This window comes from Equus przewalskii, chromosome 31 (assembly GCF_037783145.1).
Source record: "Equus przewalskii isolate Varuska chromosome 31, EquPr2, whole genome shotgun sequence".
In the NCBI taxonomy this organism is placed as follows: Eukaryota; Metazoa; Chordata; class Mammalia; order Perissodactyla; family Equidae; genus Equus; species Equus przewalskii.
This window is the reverse complement of record NC_091861.1, coordinates 1083291-1101199: the sequence shown is the minus strand read 5'-3', so window position 1 is coordinate 1101199 and position 17909 is coordinate 1083291. Positions and strand designations below refer to the sequence as shown.

General features: G+C 44.8%; 1 long non-coding RNA gene across 1 annotated transcript; it reads left to right on the top strand.

Annotated features, from left to right (window-relative positions):
* Nucleotides 1–14132: 14132 nt before the first annotated feature.
* LOC139080594 (uncharacterized) lies at nucleotides 14133–17894 on the top strand. The gene is made up of 4 exons (XR_011535204.1): nucleotides 14133–14328; nucleotides 14818–15388; nucleotides 16135–16348; nucleotides 16457–17894. It is a non-coding gene; the product is annotated as an uncharacterized lncRNA (long non-coding RNA).
* Nucleotides 17895–17909: the final 15 nt, after the last annotated feature.

Below are 17909 nucleotides of genomic sequence, written 5' to 3'. Positions count from 1 at the left end.
GGCTCTGAATACCTTGTGTGTATCTTGCTATTTTGAGTCCTTTACAAGGCCTATCAGGGTGTCTTGAGTGTAGTGAGCATTCAATACATTTATGGGACGAATGGACTCATAAATGAACCGGGGTGTATGAATCTCTGCTTTAAGAAGGAAGTTCATGGTCAGCAGATTGCTTAGCGCTCCACCTAAATGAGTTTTCTGGTTGAAGCTGTCAATTCTTGGTGCCCACACTGGTGATCACTTAACAAAAGAACAGGAAGGACTGGCTCCTGGCGGACAACACACATTTGGCTGAAGCAACAGAATGTGGGAAGGCAGGGCCTTCCACCAACTTTCAGAGTGTGGTTGGCAGAATTAGGAAATTTTAGGACAAGACAGTGTGGAGCATGGCTTGGACTAAATGTGATAAATTAGGCAAAAGCTGTCAAATGTAATTCAGAACGACCAGTCTAATGAATATGTAGTATAATATGGGTGGATTTCTTATTCTGTTCATTTTGAATACATTGCTGCTCAGGGAAAGTGTGTTTCTAGAGCCACCCGCGTGGGGAGAAAGCACTTTACTGTTTACTTCTCAAGGGCTGCTGTGAAGATTGAATCAAAAAAATTATATAAAAGTGTTTAGTAAACTGTAAATACCACATGAATCTCTTTTATTATTGCTACGATTATTGCTTCCCTGGCCTGATCGCTCTCCCCTCTCTTCTCACAATCTCTATGTTCCACCAGTTTCCTTCAAGTGTCAGTGCCCCAAACATATGCGTGGATTCTTAGGGCTCACTGTCCCACATGACCAGGGTAACCTGCCCACACCCAGACCTGTCTACTTTCCAGATTCTGAGGTCCTTGAGAATAGAGATGATGCCAGACTCATTTTATCCCTCAGTCCCGAGAACAATGCCTGGCACACAGTGGGAGCTCAGTAAATGTTTGCGGATAGATAATACTCTAAGATGATGGGAAAATAGTTCTTGTGTGATTTCGTCTGGATCATTTGGTTGCACGGCCTTCTCAAGGAAGGTAAATTTAGTTCCCAAAACACCAGTCCCCTTCGTTATTCCTAGGAAAGCAAGTCCATAAATAGTTCTTGCTACTCTACAAATCTTGAAAAAAATGCCCCATTTCCTTCTGGAAACTGCAATATTCCTGCTCTGATGTAACTTCTAAAGCACCCTTAACATCACATTGAAGGAGGCAGCTCTTTGCAGTGAAAAAAGCCCCAACGAGATATCCAAGGATGTGGGCTGAAATCCACATGGTCTTGTCTAAAGCTTGCCTTCTTGGAAGCCTCAGTTTCCTCTTGTGTAATGTGAAGATGATAATCCTGTCCTGCCCTCCCATTGGGGCTGTTTCTAAGATCACTAGGATAATGCAGGCCTCTACCAAAGTCCCACACGCTTATGCTTCCTCTTCTTAGGACAATCTTTTTAGGTGGAGACTTGGTAGACATAAAAGACATTTATTGATAAACATTGGTAAAGGGTCACAAATGAAAGGGAAATACTAGGAAAATGTGGAGCAACAGCACTCACTGGGGGCAGATCATTGGTAGTTGTTACCGGGTGGATTATGCTACGATGGGCAAATGGGACCATGTGGTGGGAAGAATGAAGGCACAAAGCATAGAGGAGGTGATTCTGGGGCCTACCCTCCCTACCCCTCCTTTCCTCCTCTTACAACCGAGAAGCTTGGTCCCAGGATCCCATCCTCTCCCATCTCCTCAGGACCTTGCATCATGCTGGTCGCATCCATATGCAACATCTCTCTCAAAACTGGGCCCTTCCCACTGATATGCTCAGTCTCTGCCATCTTAAAAGATATCTTCCCTTCATCCCATAAGCCCTTGTCTCCATCTGTTTCTTCCCTTCCACAGCATCTTGATAGAGTTGAATACGCACTAGCTCCATTTCCTCATCTTGTATTGTCGTGTTAGTCTTCCATTTCTCCACAGAATCGGCCCTTGGTAAGAACCACAGGGTCCATGTTTCTAAATTCAATAATGCTTTGCAGTCTTCATCTTGTGATGTCACTCCCTCCTCAAAATGCTGCCTTCCAGCTGGTGTCTGTGACAGCACACTCTCCTGATTGTCCTCCTGTCTGTGGCTGCTCCCTCTCAGTCTCTGTGGTGGGTTGAATTAAGCCTCCCAAATGATGTGATCAAAGTCCTAACCCCCGGCACCTGGGAACGTGACCTTATTTGGAAACAGGGTCTTTGCACATGTAATCAAGTTAAGATGAGGTCATCAGGGTGGGCCCTAATCCAATAACTGGTGTCCTTATGTATAAGAAGATTAGGACACAGAGGGAAGATGGCCATGTGATGACGGAGGCAGACATTGGAGGCAGAGAAAACGCATCCACAAAACAAGGAAATCCTGAGGCTGGCCCCGTGGCCCAGTGGTTAAGTTCGCTCACTCCGCTTCGGCGGCCCAGGGTTTCGTCGGTTCAGATGCTGGGCGCAGACACGGCACTGCTCATCAGGCCATGCTGAGGCGGCGTCCCACATAGCACAACCAGAGGCACTCAAAGAAGACTGGCAACAGATGTTAGCTCAGGTGCCAATCTTTAAAAACAAACAAACAGGTTCTGAGGCCAAGTTCAACCAGAAGCCTTGCTTTCTCAAGACAGTGCAGAAGGAGAAGGGACCTGAGCAGCTGGAGAGAAGACCAAGGTCGGTGTCCACAAGGCTGAGTGTCCTGCCCCAGGCTAGGCTGTAATGCTCAGAGTCAAGAACAAGCAATCAGTGGGAGTAAGCAGCTCAGAAGGAAGCCTGTGAACACAACGACAGTGCTGGGGGTCCCCTACCACAGGGTACCTGATACTCAGCGGGGTGGCTACTTAAGGGCCTTCTGCCATGGTGGGCAGCCACCCTCCTATTAAGCATTCCCCAGCCTCGGCTAGAAACATCTCCCTCCTCCCTCCTGCCACCAGGACGAACCATACGACACTGCCGACAGTCCACTCTGTTCGTCCTACAAAAATGGCAATTTCATATGGTTCAGTGTAATAGACCAAGAGCTTCTGATGGCAGAGCCGCTGTTGTTTTCATCTGTTTCTCCACAAGTCTTGCCATGTAGTGGATAAAATAAATACGAACCAAAGAAAAACTAACAAACAAACAAAAAACAAGGAATGCCAAGGATTGCCAGAAGTCATCAGAAGCTTAGGAAGAGGCAAGGAGGGACCTTCCCACAGAGCCTGCAGAAAAAGTATGCCCTCGCTGACACCTTGATTTCAGACTTCTGGCCTCCAAAACTATGAGAGAATAAATTTCTCTTGTTTTAAGTCATTAAGCTGTGGTACTTTGCTATGGCAGACTGAGAAACTGATGACGCCTCCTCTCAGGCTCATCCTATGTTAACCGTAGGTTGTCCTAAACACTTAGTTCTAGACTTCTCTTCATCTTTTGACGTATCCTCCTCCCTAGGAGACCTCCTCCACATCTATGCTTCAGCCACGGCTTCTCCACCTGTAAATCCTCCCCGGCTTTCCGAGCTGAGCTCAGACCTGACTCCTGCGGGGAAGCCATGTGCAGCGGATGCTGTCAGTGCCCTCCCACATCCCCGGCGCTCCTCACGCCTCCATCAGCTTCCCACTGCGGCTGCTGTCTCCCACGTGCTCTCTCTGGCTGCAAGAGTGAGTGGGGCAGAGCAGTGGAGAATGAATGCTCCAGGAGCCACCCTCCAGCAATGATGGATGGGAGTTGGAGAATGCACAACTCAGCTTCCTCACCCCCTCAGTGACCTAGAGCATCTTCCAGAGGCCCCAGCAGACTAAACCTCACTTGCCCACAGGATCACATGCTCATCAACTTGCACCATATTGGCTTTTGTCTCTGTCTCATGTCTCCCCTCTCCTACCACACTTCCTGAGGTCATCTCCCAAAAAGACTGCTAGCCCTCAAATCCTTATCTCAGGGGAAATCTAACCGAGACACTGAGTCTGAATCACCAGCCTGGCACGGATTCTCCAGGTATTCTTCTGATAGCACGATAAGCCTTGGCCGCACAATGTTTATATGCACATATTTCTTTTTGTAATTATTTGAGTAATATCTGTTTCTTGTCCTAGAGCCGGGGAGTAAACAACAGCCCTCAGGCCAAATCAGATGTGACTATTCATTTCCGTACTGTCAACGGCTCCTTTTGGGCTATGACAGCAGAGCTGAGCAGTTTCAACAATGACCTTATGGCTTGCAAAGCCAAAACTGCCTGACCTTTGGCAGAAAAAGTTTATTGACCCCTGTGCTAGGCTATAAGCCTGTGTCAGTTAGCTTTGGCTGTGTAAGAAACCACCTCAGAACTTAATTGTTTAAAGCAACCACCATTTATCTAGCTCCCAGCTCTACGAGCTGGCTAGGTAGCTTTTGTGGTCTAGGCCTGATCAGCTGATTTCTGCTGGGCTCTCTAATGTGCCTGTGGTCAGCTGGTGGGTCAACTGGAAGCAATGCTCCTAGGATGGCCTCACTCCCATCTTAGAAGTTGGCAGCTGTTGGTCAGCGAGACAGCACGTTTGGGCCTTGTGTCTCTCACCATCCAGTAGGCTAGCTTGAGCTCTTCACATGGTGGTGGCAGCGGGGTTTCTAAGAGCAGCCACACAAGACAAAGCACAGGCAATTTTCAAGCTTGTGCCTGTATCGTGTTGGCTAATATCCCGTTGGTCAAGCAAGTCATATGGCCAAGCTTAGAGTCAAAGTGGGAAGGCACTCAAAGGCATGGTGGGGTGTGGAGACAAGAGGGGAAGAGCCTGTGGCTACTTTCCCGATTCTCCAGGAAGCTCTGTGGGGCAGTGGCCCTGCATGTGTTTGCTCACCATTCTATGTTGATGGAGAAGGCACAGTGCCTGGACGCAGCAAGTGCTGAATAAATATTCATTAAGTAAATGAATAAAACTTACCTGCTTGATCAGCAACTATCTTTTATTGAGCCTTTGCTATATATGGGTGCTGTTTTAACTATCTCACATACATTATCTAATGCTTACAATGTAAGGTAGACATTATCAGTACCACTTTATGGACAAGAAAGCTAAGCCTTAGAATCCATAACTTGCCCCATATAACACAGATAGGAAGAGAGAAGTCAGAATTTGAAACAAATTTGTTTAATTCCTATGCTGTTAACCACTACTCTAGGATGCTCTTATTATTTTTTTACTAAAGGCTTCAAATTTTTTATAGTTTAAAATTTCTTCCTTTATTTTTCTATTTTAAAGTTCTCACCAGGGTGTTCCTTGCTTCTCTCGGCCTCTCGCACCCCTCTCCTCGCAGGTCCAGAGGTCCTGTTAACACCTCATGCAGATCTCCCATTCCAGGGTCAGCCAGCACTTTTGAGTTAAAAAGTAAGCTGTGGGGCAACCAACAGCTCCATGCCTAGAATCCCTGCTCTTGACACTCAGCAAAGTTGAGGGCCACCACTTCACCCAAGAAGGCAGTAAAGCCAGCCCAAAGGTAGCTGCTGAGAGGTGGTGAAACAGCCTTGTTTGTCTTCTCTCTCAGGCCTTTCAGTCCTATGAGAGGCAATCCATGGATCAAGATCAAAATGGTCTCTAGCAAGCACAGTCTTCTAAATGACCATCATTTATTCAGAAGTTGATAGTTAATCAGCTCCACAAATGTTTATTTAACCTTTACTGTAGTCCAGCCATCATTCTATTCACAATCGGGAAACATAAGTGAACAAGAGCCCTGCAGTAAAGACGCTCATCATCTAAAACATAGTTATTTGACAATGTATTGAGTGTACTGGTAGAGACATGCCTGCAAGTACAGCAGCCGGGCCCTGAACTAGGTTGGGGTGGGAGGTTTGAAGGGGAGGATGGGAATTCTCTCATACAACCTTTAGAATCCAACTCAGGTTCAAGCAAGGCTGGGTCCAAAACACTATGAATTAAGTGAGTGGTCAAGTTCATAGACTGAAGCGTCAGATAGACTGGGGTTACACTGCTGTTTCCACCATTTGTTAGATATGCAATTTTGGAAAAGATAATGTCTCTAAGCATTAGTCTCTTCATTTATAAAATGGGCTAAGAATAGTATCTGCCTTGTAAGGTTTTTGTGGCAATTAAATAAAAAATATATATGTCAAGTGCTTAGCACAATTTGGGCACATGGTAAACATCCAAAAAGTGACTGGTGTTATGAGGGGGGAGGCAGCCGTGGTTCTGGTAGTGGCACTCCAAACTTTTCATCATTCCTCACCCTCTTCTCCAGCTCCAGGCCAGCACCCAGTAAGAAGGGGTCTGGAATTCCCCTGCATGTAAAGAATGGCTTCCCTTAACACAGCCAGCGTTCCTGCTCTTGAACCATTCTGAATCTTTTTGATTTCAGATTTATCTCCCATTTTTCATTTGTAGTTTGACCTTTGTCTATCTGTCTTGGTAAAACTCTTTTTGTACTGACCTCTGGCTTTCATTTTTGCCTGGGACTGATGTTGTCCCTTTGGATTGTGTGATTTGGGGGCCGCTCCAGGCAAACATCTTACCTGACTTCACCTGAGCAACAGCCTGATCCAAGCTTAGTCCTTAGAAGTTGACCAGATGGCAAATTGAAGACAAAGCTTGACAAGAATTTGAAGGGAGGAACGTGACAGTGCTGTGGAGAGACGGGGGAAAGTCAGCCTGGCCTAGACTTCTTCACACCAGTTTGGTGGGCGGGAACAGCCAGCCTCCGCGATGTGACTCATTTTGTGCGACACAGAAATCATCCTTGCAGCCTCGTAGCTGACCTTGTGTCCCTCTGTGAGTATATGTATGTGTATGTTAACATTCATACAGAGCCTTCAGATGCGCGACTATAACTTGACATCTTCTAAAAATTCATCAGTTTATTTATTAATTTTAGCAAACTGGTTTCAGCCACAGGAAATTAGAAGCTAATTTTTCAATAAGCAATGTCTCCAGGGATAGTTCACAAAATCAACGAGGAAAATACCTGGCCAATCTAATTCATTATCACAATCAAATAATGTTAAAAGGTTATTTGTGGAATAATCTTAAATTAGAGAATTATATTAGCAGCTTGAATCATTATTGATTATTTGATTATTGGCCATTTAAAAACTGTCTCTACTTTTGAGATTTTAGACCAGAATGAGATTTATAGCATCCTTCTTTAATTCACTGTACCCTGTCACAAGATGTTTTGCCGTATTGCTGAATGAGCCCTGGGCTTACCTAGATTCACGCCATGGCTCCTTCATTTGATGGCAACCTAGGGCAAGTCAGACATTCTTTCTGAGTCTTGAGATCCGCATTAATGAATGGGGAGAGTAATACTAGTTTTACAGAACTAATACAAGGATTAAATGAGATTATATTTATGAAGGTACTGTCTAATAATAATAACAAGCTTTTATGGAGTGCTTATCATGTGCTAGGAACATGTATGAGTTCTTAGCACATAATGATATATTTATTGACTTATTTAATCTTCATAAAACTCTATGAAATAGCTATTATTACTCCCATTTTACAGATAGGAAAACTGAAGAACCAGGACCCTTAATAATTTGATTGAAGTTCTCACAATGAATAAGCAGTGGCACAAGACTTTGAGTCCAGCTAATCTGGCTCCAGGGCTCACATATTAACCACTACAATCCATGCCTAACCACCAGGCAACACTGCCTCTTTGTGCCTCCTACATCAGTGTTCAGTGCACAGTTGGTGCTCAATAACCATAAATGTAGCTAACTATTGGAGTACTCACCAGATTGTAAGCGCTTTTGAAGATAGCATAGTGTCTTATTCACCTCTGTATCTATCCTTCACAGATGCTAGCGCTGGGCTTGGAATAATAGAAACTCGGTATAGCGTGTGTGTGTTTTTAATTGGAAGGGTGGGATTGGGGGAGGGGAGGAGGGGTAAAAGGGATAAGATAAAGATTTCACTAATTGCATAAGTAACCTGAGGTCTAAAGATGTTACAATCTCCACTCAGAGTCTTTCAGGGAAACGCCGTCTCTAACGCACACCAGTAAATCCGAGCCAGGCTGAACTCTGCCTAGACTACCTCAGGTCGGAGAAATCAAGCCTGGACACACTCTCCCGGAGAAATATTGGTAGGTAACAAAGAAACAAAGTCGGAACAGTTGGTGCATTAATATCTGAAATGTAACTCAGATGAAGTCATATCTAGATTTTGCCAATTTTTAATTGCTTCCAGCATCTTAAACACCATGTGCCAAAACCTTCCATCCACCTCATTTGCCAAGCACCTCTGCTTCCCAGTCACTGGGACTCAAAATCCCCATCTTTGAACCCCCCCTCCCTGTGCACGCCCCCTGCCGCCACATACTCAGTTTCCAGGGCCACAGACTCAACCTTCTCCATGTCATTCCCACTGGACCTGCACTCCTCATTCTTCCCTGCTGTCTACTGTCGCCAAGGCCTCCTCACTGACCTCTCTCCTGGTCTTGTCTTTCTCCCATCAGTTCTGCACTGCTGTTGACTTCGTTTTCTAATTGCAGTTCTGAGTATGTCGTTCCCCTGCTGGAAGACCTTCTGTGGATTCCCATTGCCTGCGGGAGTACATACTCCTTGAATTCATGGGCTTTTATCACATGACCCAGTTGAATAATTCAGGTTTTATTCCCTCCCCCTCTCATATTCAACCTCATACTCTACACCTTCACCCCAGCATACTATTTCTAGTTCCACAGCTGCCTTCCAGGCTTTTTGGACTGGCTCTTCTCTTCAGCTGCAACCTCCTCTTTCTCACCTGCCTTTCAATTCAAATACCCTTATTGCTGTTTACTAGCCAAGCCCAAAGAGACATGTCATCCAGGGCAGTGAGGGTCTTTTAATTTCTCTTCTCTCCAGGCACATTGTCTAACATCTGATGCTCGTCAGCTGTCAGGACACCTCAATCGTTTCTTCATTACCTTCTGTGCTTTTATACTTGTTTCATCAAAGGATAGCCCATCAAATCTGAACCTCGTCTTTCTGTGGGACAGGCCTACCCCGCCTAACTTGTTTACTTAGTGGTCTGTGCAGATTATTTTGAGGAAGGCTACTTTCAAAGCAGCCTATCTAGCCATGGACATGCTTCCATAAAAGGAAAGGCAGAGTGAAGAGAGAGGGGCCAGATCCAGCAGCCAGGGGCCAAGAGCTACGCGCGCGGAGGTGGATGGGGAGGGCAGGAGAGGGAGGAGTGCCTGTACTGTGGGGCTAGGGGCTCGCTTCTTTTGCCCCTTTAGATACACATTGTTCCTCAAATGCCATGAATAAAGTGACTAAGTCGAATTCTTTTCCTCCCAAGCAGGATCATGACAAGTCTCAGTAGAAGGTTTGGATTCAGCCAAGAGAAAATACATGTTTTTCAGATTTGGAGATTTGGAGATAGGCTCATTTATGATAGAATTGGCATTACCGTCACCCTACCGATCACTGGGCAAGTTATTTCATCCACTTCTGTACTTTGCAGAATCTAGGGCACTATCAGGCTGGGATCCAGTACCCCATCTGCTTTAAACAGATGATAAGTTACTTATTCTAGAAGTCTTTAACTCCTGTCCCAAGTAGTGGATGTCATTTCCTGCTGGGCTCTTTATTCCAGCTAACCTCTTATAAATGGCTCACTTGAGATGGACTTAAGAAAAATCCTCTCCTATATCCAAAATTGTTTTCCTGAAATACAGACCCCTTAATTTGCTATGCATCCCTTTAGAACTCTATGACAACTTTCTCCTCAATAAATTTCAAGTCTAGGTCATCAATATTTTGTCTGAGGATGATGAAGAATTTGGGTGTATTAGTCCATAAGCATTCACTGCTGTAGTCTTTTTCATTTCACCAAGGAAAATGTCAAGAGCAACCTATGACTTTGGCTGTGTGGAACATCTTTCACACAACCATAACATCACAAGGAGACTTTGATCTCATAGGGAGCAAGCAGGAAATCTCAGAATCAACAATTAGCTGTACATACTTCTTCAAAGTCAGAATCATAACATAACTCAGTTATTTTTTTGAGTGCCAATATGCTCATAGCACTCTGCTAGGCACAGAGGGAGAGGCAAACATGATGATGGGAAAATGAGAAAACAAATGAAACGGAGTCATTGCCCTTAAAGGAGTTACAGGCAATCCTTGTTATTAGCAGTAGTTATGTCCTATAAGATCACTACAAACACTGAATTAAGTGAATACTGAGTTATTCCTCCAGGGAAATGCAGGGTTAGATTCCCGTGAGCCTCTTGTTCTGACATTTCATCAGTTGATCAGTGCATAAAGTTGTTTTATGCGTACTCATGTTTGAAGACACCTTATTTAATATCTATTATTGATTCATTAGCATTGAGCTCATTGCCAACAGCACTGTAACTCACGCCTGCACAGACCTTGTCTAACACACGTGTCTTTTCCAAGGCGCATCACAGCCTCTTGCTCTTAGGAACATGTGTGGTACTTTAGCACTATGCTTGGGAGCCATTTTAAACAGCAAAATCACCAAAAAAAAAGCACAAACATTAGACAAATGTGGCACTATATAGGCTGTGAAAGAACACAGGTACAGGACGAACATGTGTCTAGTTACGAAAGGCAGAGTGTCACCTTGTCTGGCCTTGTCTGGGAATATGCGCGTTGAGCCGCTCAAATTTTCCCCACTCTGTGCATGTCTGTGAATGACTGGGAAAGTGCCGTGAGATCTGATATGGGGTTACAAATAAAGTCAGAGAGTAGGCAAATTTGCAAATATGGAATTTGTGAATAATGAAGGTCGACCGTGTATTCTAAAAGTCATGTTAACGACAAATTATAAAATTTACGAGGAAGAGTTGAGGAAAAACTAAGCATTATAACCAAGACCAGCTACAGAATTTATAGGGCCCAATGCAAAATGAAAATGCAGGCTCTCTTGTTCAAGAAGATAGCAACAGCAGAGCATTAAACCAAGCATGGGACCTTTGTGAGCATGGAGCCCTTTCCAGCTATACAGGTATTATGCCCATGAAGCTGGTCCTGACCCTAACAGTTAGGTTAGTACAACCTGGGGAGTAGGGTTTGGGACTGGATCAAGAAAGGTTTTACAGTGGCATTTGAGCTAAACTCTGGATGGCTTGAAAAAGTAGCTCAAATAAGTGGCTGAACACTCCCAATTCACATAATGCCATAATGTATTTATAAACAGAACAGTCGGGACGTGTGCTCTGGACTCCGCAGTTCAAAGGTCGGGGAGTATTTGTTGACCCTGACCATGTGCCGGGTACTGCAGCAAATGTCAGCATGTGTTCTCTCATTTAATCGACACCACAACCCTATGAAGGGCAATGTCATCATCACCCTCGTTTTCCAGTTGAGAAAATGGAGCTTTAGTGAGGTTACATACTTGCCCGATGCTGCACAGCAAGGGGCACAGAAAGGTTTTGTGCCCATCTCTCTGATCCCAAAACTACATTTAATCTCAACCACACCATGTTTCTCCATTTCGTGTGAAATACACATTGCCCTATGTCTTCACAGAGCCAACCTTGGCAGAGCCACCAATGGTGGGGCCAGGTGAGCAGACAGCTCAGAGGGGCTGGCCTGAGCTGAGAGGGCACCTCCTTCCCTAGCCTGTTCCTCCGCCCTGTTGCCTCGCGCCAAAGGGACAGTCATGCGGTCTAGGTGTAGACAAAGACCTTACATTCGCACAGCCCTAGGAGTTTACAAAATGCTCTCACTTTTGTTATCTTTTGGGTTATTACAATAGTCTCGTGAGTTCCTTACTCAAATTTCACAGTAGGGGAAAGTGTCAGCAAGGATGAGTGACCAGTCCAAGGACATGGAAGTGAGGAGTGGCGTCAGGGGCTGGCACCCGGATCTTCCAGGCCCCAGCTCAGCGTTCTTCTGGCTCAGCCCCTCTGTCTTCACTGGAGACCCGTAGGGGGTGAGTGGTTTAAAACTCAACAGCACAGACATGCGTTGGCTCTCCACCTTCGCCGTCTAAAGCCCCTCACTGATAAGGTTCTTGCGTCCAGTTTGCTTACAAATGCATTCTCCTTTCAATTCGGCTTCTTTAGGAGTAGGGCAGGAGCACAGAGTGTTCAGTGGCATAATTAATACTCTGAATGGTCTGCATGACAGAAATCTCCTGGCAGTTCGGGCTCAATTTGTGGATGGAGGGGGTTTCCTAGCTCCTCAGAACAGGGTAATTAAGCGAAGTGCTGGAGGGGTCTCCCCTTGGTTTGGGAAAGGGAGAGCAGAGCAGCATTCGAAGACTCCGGCGCTGACTGGCGTCTTTACCCAGACCTGGAAGGCTCTTTGGATCTGAAAGAGGAGCCTTTCCTTGTTTCTTGCTGCCTTGGCTCCTGTCACCTGCCTCCGTCTCGCACGCAGCCAGTGCACAGAGGCCCTTCCTCAGGGCGCCTGGGCCCTCTGTCCTCCAGCAGAGGTGAGGGGACCCGTGGATGGACAGAGGGCTCTCTCTCCTCCCAGCAGCGTCAAAAGGTGGAGGGCAAGTTGCTTTCTACTGCATGCCGCGCTGGGCCATGTGGGGAGGGAAGGAATAGAGAGAGATGCTGGCTCTGTTTCCCAGAATTAATGGTTAGCGTCTGCTGAAGCTATTTACCCTGTAAACGAAATTAAACAACAAAAAGCAGGGATGAAGCAAAACAACCCAAATGAGCAAAAACCATTCTGGCAGGGGGTGGAAAACTCGCTTTCTCTCAGCAGCGCAGGTCCAAGCACGTGTACGCATTGGAAAGACAAGCGGCTGAGAAGAACTTGTGTGGTGGCCTCTCCTCGGGACTGCCCTGGCCCCGGAGGATGCCCCCCGCTGCCCTGAGAAATGCCACGAGCCGCACAGTTCAGCGCGATGCGCAGTCTGCATCTCAACTGGAAGTCATGAGAGAGTTGTGAAAATTATCAAAAGGGATGGGTAGAAATTCAGCAATTTTATTCTGTTAAGTAAGGAGTAATTCTGTGGTATCTAACCATCCTTCTGTCTCATCAAGAAATTTTGTGGTAGACTCATTCTATGGGAAGTTTTGTCTACAGTTTTCCATCTGTTGTGATGATCGTTATTAATCAAGCTGCCGTCATATCATCTCGGGCTGTGATTTTTGTCAATTCCTCAACGCTGAGTAGGGTCGGTCCTGGGGAAGGAAGTGGTACCTGAGGGGCTCAGATGGTGTGTGCGCCCCGCCTCCCGTGAGAAGTCTCTGGGCTGTTAAATACCATTTTCTAAAAGAAACATAAAATGGAAACTGCGAACATCTATATTTTCTAAGACTCACCCAGCAGATTTCCCCAAGAGCCTGCTTTAGCTGGGAAGTCAGTGTCCCATCCCACAAGTATTTACATTGAGTTCACACAAGTCTGATTCGGTCACAAGACTTCGTCTTCACTGTCGTCCCCGCGCTCTGGGTTTCCTGGCCCTTGTGGAGGACACGCCCTGAACGCCATCCTCAGGCGGCCACATCTCGGGGGCGGCGGGGCAGCCCTGGGTCCTGGGGGAGCCACTTGTTCTGGAGCTGCCCCAAGTTGGTGTTCCATGGAAACGAGGCTGTGTGCTTAAGAGTTGGTTTATTCATTTGTTTACTTTGTTTTTGTATTATTTTTAGTAAGTAATTTAGGCTAAACAATGTTTTAAAAATAATTTGAAAGTTTAATTCTTTACTTGAGATAATTGGCTACATGTAGAGTTATTTTAAAAACTAGAACCTCAGTATCGGGAGACGTAAAGCAGAAATGATTAGGACAATAGCAAAAAATGTACGAATATGACTTACAGTGTATTTATACACCATAATTCATCATATTGGAAATATCCATGAAAATTAACTGTAGCCTACCCTCTCTGTGATCCTCAACTGAGTAAATTCTCCCTCCCCTCCTGGCCTGTCTACCCCATCTCCCAATATATTGCATTTAGAAGGCAGAGACAATTGAGGCTTCCCAGAAAACAAGTTTATGATAGCAGTAAATGATATGGCAAATATATTTGGGAGAAGGGATAGGTCTTCTGTATCTCCCCGTACGGAGTGGAAGTTGTAATATAATCAAACAACCACCACTGAGATTTATCGAGTGCTTATTCTGTGTCAGACAGCATGCTAGGCGAATTACATCCATGATTAAATTTCAGCCTTGCAACAATTCTATGAAGTTACTATCATTATCCCCTTTATACAGGTGAGTTTCAAACAACTTGCCTATAACCAGTTATATAACTAGTCCTACCACTAGTAAGGAGCAGAGCTAGCATCTGAACTCAAGTTTGTGTGACTCCAGAGCCCATGGCCTTAAACACTGCCCTCAGCTAGAGAAAATGGGCTTCTAGCAAAAAAGAAGAGTTGAAGTCCACAATGACTTGAAGTCAACAAGAATTCCTCAGTCTCTACAGAAATAGGTAACTGTGTTCACTCATCTGTGCTGGGACAGTTATGGGTTTCCAGGTTAACCTTGAATTATCCAGAAGCTCAGGTAACGGGAAGATGGCATTGACAAATAATTTAGATTAATTAAGATTTAGATTCCTGTTGATTGCTTTTCTATTGTTCCCTGACTTTCACGTTTATATACTTTGATACATGATTAGCTTTCCTATGGTGTTTCCTGTTGTACTTCCAGTTTTCTGACTTTTGCTTACCTCACATTTTTATCTTAGTGCCATAGTCATTCTTTTCTTTGCTTCTTATGCCTTGATTTCCCTTTTCCCTATTTTTTCTGAATAAGCCAGGAAGCTCTCCTGAAGAAGGCAGATACGATTCTTACTGCGTATTGTCTGTTCTTTGCTCTGCACTAGACTAAATTAAGTGTTTTAAACTTTGTCTCTCTTTGCATCCCTGCTGTCTTTATCTTCTTTATTCTGTTTTCCTTGTCCTCTCCTTTTCTGTAGGAAGTGTTCAACCCAGCTCTCTCACGGAGGAAGGCAGCCCCTCTAGGAAAGAGGAGATTCGGCTTTCTAAGCTGCCAGTTCAGCATGGCAGTGGAGGAGGCAGCAGAGAAGCATACCTTTAAAACTGCTGATGGGCAGAGAGGAGGCTTGTAGGGAGGCTGCAGACTGTGGACTCCATGCATTTTCTGGGGCGGCGTTCATTACTCACGGAACTTTGGCAGGTTGAAGCCTGCTTACCTCTCCCGGAGGACAACTGCTCCGGCTAATGGAATTCTCCTGCTTTCCTATGGCTCTGTTTTGTTATCTTTAGGCACTGAGTGAAGTGGCATGTGCCAGTGGGGGTGGCAGCTGCCCCTGCTGTTACTGTCCTGGCATGGCTATGACCCTTCTTTCTGTATCAGCATCAAGAGGATGCCGTCGTCCCATGACGCCAAGCAAAGCCCGCCGCCCACCTCACAGAGAGCACCAGGTTGTCTCCAAATCCTTTCCTTTCGCCATTAACTGTGAAACACCCAGCACAGGAGATGAAGGTGAAAAGACCAGTAAATGAATGCATTTCTGCATCCTGATGGTAAAATTCCTTTTAACTGGGATTTCTCTTTTGCTGACTGTAGTTTCAAATTCTAATGTTACTGTAACTAATTGCTGGCAGATGATTGATTTTTTTTTAAAGCATAATTAAATTAAAGCAGACTTTGCTTTTGGTAAACTATTTTTAGTAAAATGTATATGATAAAAAAACCCAAAACCAACCCAACACTAACCACATGCTCAATCTGGATGTGAAGGCACGTTACTAAAAACCCTTATACATATTGAAATGAACTGGCTTATTTGTCTAATAGCAATTTAACCTTGTATAAATAAGTATGAATACATGGCAAGGCATCTGAAAAAATCTAATTTATCTGTACTCAAATGAAAGATTTTAAACTATTAAAAATGATAATATGCCTGTAGACATACTATTTAATTTGCACGAAATAGTTACAGGGAGTCACTGTAGAAAAGATGCTAGGATGTGGAATCTGAAACATGTAGGTTCAGAAAACATCTGCGGACAAATAGAGTGAGCGTCTCCAATTTTAAAGTCGATTTTAAGTCATATAAACAACTATACCCCCATTATCAGGCATATATAGTGTGGTTACGAATTCAAGTGCCTAATTACATGCTCAGCAAAGAGGAAAAGGCAGAAGGTCCTTCATTAGAGGTTGGCTTGAAAATGGGCAGTGTTTGATTCCTTGTGACCCTCAGTTGGCTCATAATATAAATATTCTTAAAATTTCTCTCTCTTTTTCCCCTTTTCCACTGAAGAGAATTATGAGCAAGAAAATGCAGCCCACTGAGAAGCAGATCCGCATTGCAAACCAGTGGCTGCGATTCCTGACTTGATTTATTGCCCTGATGCACTGGCTCTCCCTGGCGGGAGCGTCCTCGCCCCTGCCCGGGACCGCAGAGCCTCTCCTCCGCGCTGCCATCCATTATCCCCTCCACTCAACAGCTGCTTCCTGCTTGCACTCCGTGCAATGTGAGGCTTTTAAAAATCTCTCTGTCTTTAAAAAAAAATGTCTATGTACTTTCCATGATTTCCTTTTGGGATCTAACTAAATGCCTTTTCTTCTTCCCTTCTCCCCAGTTACTATATTTGACACCACAAAATCAAGAGACTGGCTGCCACAGACTTAATAGCTCCATGAATTGGACAGGTAGACCCGAGCCACAGGGCACCATGGTCCTCTCGGCTTCTCCCTGCTGCCAGCTCCACGGCCGACATCGCCACTGGAGGCTCAGTGCGGGGGGAGTCACGAAGCCTGAGAGCCCTGTGCTCTGAGCATCGGGCTCCAACTGGAAAACAGGCTGCTGCCTTCCTTTCCTTCCAGGCAATAACGTAGCAGGAACTGAAGGATTCTTAAAAGGAAAATGAACAGCAGAAAGATTGGTGCCATTGCTATTTCCAGCAGACCGAACAGCCTACAGAGAATCGTCAAGATGGGCAAACTAACATGGACAAAATGTTGAGTTTTCCACATCAACAGTAAAGTTCCCCTTATAAATGAAAGCAAGACTCATTATCTTGTAGCTAGAACTTTATATTTCATAGAGGTTTTCCCATTTTTTTAAATTATACTTTCCACAGTTTTTACCCACGGGGTAACTAACTGACTAATGTACTTCTCATCTTATTTCCGGCCGAATTAGCAGACAGAGTGATTACCTGCTACCAGACACACAGTAAGTCAGTGGGAAAATCTAAATTAGAACTCAATGCCTTTTGAGTTCTCAACTTCCTTTTCTCTGTTGAGCCACACAGATAAGAATATTCAATAGACCAGGAAATGTGCGTGGCCTCACTGCAAATTCTACAATTTTATAAATCTTTCAGGAAATTTTTGAAACATCATAAACCATAAAGTCATATTTTGAGTAGTTTGTCACCAGATCTTCCAGGTGAGATATTTTCTGCATTTTCTTCTGGCCTATTTGTTATATTTTATGAGCCAAAGTTATTATTTTGGTACTTTGGGAAACAATTATTAATTTGTATTTTCCTAAAAACTAGATTTACAGCATGTGCAATAGGTATGGCTTTGGGATTGTACACCTTTTGTCTTTGGATGGGACCTGTCAAAAATCAAACCCTAACCCTGCCTAGCTGACAAATAAATGTTATAGCTGTCTAAAGGTTTAAAGCAATACAGATTGTCTGAGCCAATAAGTTGATTTGGTGAGAGCGGGATGCTAATGAGTCTTTGATCCGTGCAGAGGCCAGTGAGTTCTAGCACAGTCTCAGCCTGCACCCCTCACCCCGCCAGCTGTCTTGCAAATGCCTGCCATTGGTCACAGGGGGGACCAGGCAAGCTGGGAGTAGGGATGGAGCGGTGCAAATCCATCATCTCTCCAAACGCATCACTCAAGTGTCTGTCCTCTGCAAGACAGGCCAGCAGCAGGCTCTTCCTGCACAGGGATGGGCATGCTCCAATCAAAGGGGTTCCTCAGCAATAGCACTGCTGTCTTCCAAGGGAGATTTTCTTGTTTTTGTGCTGAAAATAATTGTAGTTTCGTATTTACTTCACGACTTGGGCTTTTGA